General features: G+C 35.9%; 1 protein-coding gene across 7 annotated transcripts in view; it reads left to right on the top strand.

Moving 5' to 3' along the window:
• The first annotated feature begins 2,057 nt into the window (after positions 1-2,057).
• The window catches only part of LOC127934528 (protein Aster-B), a 125,611-nt gene continuing 121,668 nt past the window's right edge, over positions 2,058-6,000 (top strand). For 4 of the 7 annotated variants that reach the window (XM_052531973.1, XM_052531972.1, XM_052531971.1 and 1 more), the window contains exon 1: positions 2,059-2,347. The gene's annotated coding sequence lies outside the window, so the exon portion shown is untranslated. Of the gene's footprint in view, positions 2,348-6,000 lie in introns of all 7 variants that reach the window. The other 3 variants (XM_052531970.1, XM_052531976.1, XM_052531968.1) reach the window with 1 other exon arrangement.

Below are 6,000 nucleotides of genomic sequence, written 5' to 3'. Positions count from 1 at the left end.
CAGGGTGAATGGTAAAGGGTACAGGATGTGTTGCCCTCTAGTGGAGCTTGTGGGAACTAAAGCTAGAGATCATGACAGTGTACTTGTCAGAATCTTGCCTCGTCCAAATAACCACACTTGCATTCTTGGCCACTTGAGAGCATATGTGCTGACAGGAAGTAAGTGCGCAAGACTGTCTAAAATTCAAAATGCCAAAGCACAGTGCCCTTAACACACACTAAATCCACAGTATCTCGAATACCCCTCCGGTGTGGTATTCAAGGTTTAGTGTATCTCATCAAGCATGTTCTGGAAATAAATTGTGAGATATTTTGTCAAGATCGCACGAGAGGTCATGGGAACCTTTGCAATGCAAGTTAAATATCAATAATAATCCGATTTGATATTTTATCTGGTAGTAAAACAAAGTACTACACATTTTATTGTTTGCGAAGATTAGTATATTTATTTTGTACAACATTTGGAACCACTTTTTATCAAGGCACCAGTTCTGTGTATGTGTGTTTTCTTCCCCCATGTGTCATTAGGGCCTTTTGCACTGCTTTAGTTCCAGAACTAAATGTACAGTACTAAAGTACTGGGATGATTTTGCGCAAAAAATAAATAAATAAATAAATAAAATAAAAAAAATACTGAGAAATTTACATTTGAATTTGTCCAAATTCATGCTTAGCAATGCATATTATTAATAAAAAAATAATTTTTGATATATTAATAGTAGGGAATTTATAAAAATATCTTCATGGAACATGATCTTTACTTAATATCCTAATGATTTTTGGCATAAAAGAAAAATCTATAATTTTTTTGATGCATACAATGTTTTTTTGGCTATTGCTAAAATTATACCCCAGCGACTTAAGACCAGGGTCACGTTTAACATCCATGGACCTTTACCATTCCACAAAAGATAGGGGGAAGAAAAGGTTTGTTGGGTTATTAAAATGTTCTTCACACTAAGAAAAAATTATTCTTTTAAGAACCGATCATGCAAAGGTTCTTTGGGAAACAAAGTTTTAAAATATTTTTTTATATTTATTAATTAAATAATATACATAATTTAATTAAATCTTTATTTTATGGCATCATTATGAAAAGCCCCTTCTGGAACCTTTTCTTTTTATTTATTTATTTATTTTATTTTTTTTAGGCACAAATCTTTATTTATTACTAAAATTTCAAAAGTGACAACCAATTTTGTATCTAAATGTAACCATGCAACTCAGTCCTGCTCCGTTTTTGCTACGAAAATAAATGATACCTCAGATTCCACAGATTGTTGAGAAGTGGCTTGAAAAGCATTATTCCTGATATGCTCTTGTTAGCTTGAGCAAACAATTTCAACAGTTTCAAACTGGTGTGTTAATCAGTGTGGTATGCAGTGTTATTTGGCCTTTATTTTAAAACCACTATTCACACCCTTTGTGTATGTGTAAAACTTGTCTTTCACGCTGCCAGATTTCTTCAGATATTCCTGTACTGCATGATGTCAGTTGCTCTGTCAGATCACAGGAGTCAGTGTATCATTTCAAAAGGGGAATGAAAGAAATGGTGAAGGCCTCTGAAATGATTGAATGAACTTTCTTATCATTCAGTCTGATTTCTTTTTCTAAAACAAGCTTTTCTGACAGGAAGTAGAGATTGTGCTCTTTATCCTTCATTTCACTGGAAATGGTCTAACAAAGATATATCCTGGAATGCACTTTCTCAACACTTTCTCAACACTGAAATGGGCTTTTCTTTGCATAACAGTATGATAGAAGAAGTGATAGGACTAAATGATTGCAAATATGTCTGTCTGCAGTCTTCCACTCTTTCCTAATATTGGGATCAGAAGGAAGACAATGCATATTTCCACAACTTGGCACTACACAGCGTCCAGCCATTTTTGGAACATCTTTATCGTTTGATTTATGCACAGACCTGCATGTGCCTCTCTGGTTATTAACCTACTTCATGTGTGAATCGGTGGGCGGGGCTAAACAGTCAGTGATGTAGAAGCAGGGGTTGATGATCTTCTGCGGAGGCGGCATAATAACCACACTAGAGAGAGTATGCAGGAGGAGATCGAGACAGAGAGCGCTACGATGAGCTGAAGGCAGTGCTGGAGTAAGACTGAAGAAACACAGCAGGAGGGGAACTAAGGTGGAGAGAGAGAGAGAGTGCTCCTCTGATAAAACCTATAGGAGCAGTCCGTCCACTCTGAAGGTGGGAGGGAGCGAGAGAGAGAGAGAAACAGAGCACGGGAACGTCAGAGTTGGAAGACAGAGTTAGTCCTGGTCTTTGCACCCTGTGCTCGGAGCAGATGGCAGCGCTCTCGTAGTGTGTTTTCTTCAGCTGCTGCAAGGTAAAAGAGCATCGCTGTCTCCTTCCCACACTGAATCAATGCCTGGATAAAGCTCTTTTCTTGCTTTGTGTGTGTTTGCCACTCTGTCTTCCTTAATTTGCACTGTTTTTCTTGTGGCATGCTTTGTGTGCAGGTGTGTATGTGTCTCTGTGTGTGTGTGTGTGTGTGTGTGTGTGTGTGTGTGTGTGTGTGTGTGTGTGTTTGTGGGCATGTTTTTGTGACATATCAGGACACAACTCTGTATAATGACATGGGTATGACACAGGTATTACAAGGAGAGGGTGACTTATGAGGACATAACCCATGTCCCCATTTTTCAAAACGCTTATAAATCATACAGAATGAGTTTTTTTGAGAAAGTAAAAATGCACAAAGTTTCCTGTGAGGGTTAGGGTTAGGTGTAGGGTTGGTGAATGGCGATAGAATATACAGTTTCTACAGTATAAAAACCATTACGTCTATGGGATGTCCCCACTTTTCACAAAAACAAACGTGTGTGTGTGTATGTACACATGCATATGTCAGTGAGGAAAATAAATGTCTGACAGTAAAGGCTCTCTTATTAAATAACCATTAAAGCTTGCATTATTTATGCTTGCTGCGTGGTACATCGCATGTCCATGAGAATGTTTTTTTTTTTTTTTTTTTTTTTTTTCAGGTTTTAGAATCAGATTTAATCAGATCAGATTTCCAGAATTTAAAGGAAAGTGTATGCTTTACGTTTTTTTTTCTTCACTATTTTAATCACCTTTTTGGCTTCATTGGTTTATTCCAGTGGTGTCACATTGTGACCGATGAAATTCAAATATTCCAGTGACATTAGGCTCATAAAAGCTGCATGCATAGTATTAAAAACCCATTAGAAAAATCGGTTTACAGTAGGGTTAGATGGAGTGCAGCATGTCACACTGCAGAACTTGTCAACTTTCTGTTAAGTTTCTCAGTTGCAAAAGTTGTTTGATTATATTTGAATCAGTTGTCATTGTGTAGCACACGAGTAAAGAGTAGGGCTGGGACAACGCGTCGAGGTCATCGATGAAAATATGCCCGTCGATTCGTCGACCTGTTTTTATTTCTCTAAGAAACATTTGCAAAACATTTACCTTATGTGCGCTGAATATACGCGATGGCCGGATCAACATTCTGTCCAACGTTATATAACCAATCCAGGGTTTTTCTGCATTGATCTTTTTTTTTGGCGGCTGTCAAAGCCTTATTTGATCGGTGAGTGATGTAGAATAGAATGACTGCTGCGCCTGACAGGGTGCGTACGAGAGAGAGTCCCGGCTGAGCGCGCACTCACAGTCTTCAAACAACACGAGCGCTTCTTGCTCTCTCTCTCTCTCTCTCTCTCTCTCTCTCTCTCTCTCTCTCTCTCCCTCTCCCTCCCTCGTGCATATTAACCAAAATCATTAGACATGATAGAAAAAGGGTGGAATGCCAAAGTTTCACGTGGAGCATTCAGAGATTTTTTTTTTTCTCCATGACAGGCTGCTGGCTCCCACTGTTCATTTATTTATTTATTTATTTTTGGGAAAAGCACTCTGTATTAGCTTAAAGCCCTCAGGTTTACATTGGTTACTGTATTCTTTCAATTGCTCTAAACAAGTATTTTGGGTGACCCTTTTTATTGAATGCTACACATCAAGTTGTTGTTATTTTCATCTGAAAGAAGAACTTTTTTTCAGTAAGCTAGGCCCTATGTGTTCAGTAAGCTTGTTTCAGTAAGCTATGTGTTTTCAAGGTTTCAAGGTTTTATTGAATGCTATCTCTATACAAGTGCAAAGTAATGCATTCTTAGTCAGTCTTTTATTTTGTAATTTTAAGAGCAATAAACTAGGGCTGTTTCGAATGCCATTTTTTGAGCTTCGAAGCTTAGGTGGGAATCAATATCGAATATTCAAAGCTTCGGTGGTTGGGGCTAAATATATAATAATAGTGTCATCCTTCACGTTTCACTCTTCAGCATCGTAAATGTGTTGCGGCAGACCCAGTTGAGTGCAGTGTTACATTTGGTGCAATATGATCAGGTGGCACACATTCTTTAAATATTAATAAACATTTAATAATCTTTTAATTAGAACAGTTTCCGGTACGCATTACACGGGCAGGTTTATGCTCCGAAAACGGACAGTGCACAAGTGATACAAAACACAAAGTCTGTTGAGAGCAAGAACTTTAATAAGGTATTAATAACAAACATTTCTTTAAAACAAATGAATCCCAAAACAGAAATTAAATTAGTAACACACAGTGATTTCAACGAACTGTAATAAATAAAGAACACGGTAGCATGCTTATAAACAGTTGAATAAGAATAAATTAATTGTTTTTAAAATGACACAAAATGTAATATCTATTACAATTAGTTTTATTCTATATAAGGGATTTATTTTGTCTTATTCTGACTTTTTGTTAATTTATATCTTTAAAATGCGCGATGCATTTATTGAAAGCATGTTGCAATTAGCCTATTTATCATAGCAAATTAAGCGCATAAAAGCAGTTTTTTTTTTTTTTTTTTTTGCCGCGTGCTACTTACAGAACTCAGGTGATTTTTCAAACTTGTGGTGCTGTTGTGTTAGGCCAGTTTCAAATCGCATATTTGACACACTGCCTTTTTCTTGTCATCCTCACTTAATTTAAAGTGCTCCCAAACAGCTGAGGTCTTGGGCATTTTGTACCTATTCAGTATGAGATTAAATAAATCACTACGTTCACCAACGGGCGGTTCAAGCATGAGTGAGAATGAATCCGCGACGGAAGTCACGTGTTGAAAAAAAAAAGAATATTCGAATCTCAAAACTGAATATCGAATGCCACCCCACCGAACGAATATTGGAATATTCGATTATTCTAGTACAGCCCTACAATAAACATATATTGCAATGTTAAAGAAATTAATGTTTTTTTTTTTTTATTTAGATATGTAAATCAACATGTATAAATTGTTAGTAGTCAATTAATGGGGAGATAATCGAAATCGAATCGGTCTGAAAAAATTAATCGCTAGATTAATCGTTTAAAAAATAATCGTTTATCCCAGCCCTAGTAAAGAGCCAATGAAATGCATTTGACAAGAAGTGCAAAGAGTAAAAGGGAGTGAAGTTTGAATGACAGCGTCATGCAAGTAATCAGTGTAGTGCATAATTGTAGTGCATTGCAATGTGGTTTATATATAGGTCTATATATTAAGATTGTACATTGATAAATTTTGAATTGAAGTAATTGCATGATATGTATCAAACCAACACTGTCTAAAAATACACTTTGGAATGATAAATAACATTGTCGTCATTGACGAGTATTCCTGAAAAGACAAAAACTGTCTTTAGAAAATAATATGTTTCGTTTCCCATCATTGCACTTATTGAACACAGACATTTATTTTACATCTGAGCCAGAGTTTGTGTTCTCTGATATTTTATATATATATATAAATATATATATATATATAATAATTGTTCAGTGGATGTCCCCTTTATTATGAAGACCCCCAATTTGCATACTTGTACTCTATTTAATGCCATTTTTGTATAAATAGTGTAAAGAGGGCTCATGAACTGGTTATATGTAGAGACATATAAAGAAAAAAAAAATATTTTTACCAAATTCTGTTTCCAATTTTATTTATTATGATTATTATTATTAAT

This window comes from Carassius gibelio, chromosome A18, assembly GCF_023724105.1.
Source record: "Carassius gibelio isolate Cgi1373 ecotype wild population from Czech Republic chromosome A18, carGib1.2-hapl.c, whole genome shotgun sequence".
In the NCBI taxonomy this organism is placed as follows: domain Eukaryota; kingdom Metazoa; phylum Chordata; class Actinopteri; order Cypriniformes; family Cyprinidae; genus Carassius; species Carassius gibelio.
The sequence above is the reverse complement of the archived record's forward strand: the minus strand, read 5'-3'. Positions and strand labels throughout refer to the sequence as shown.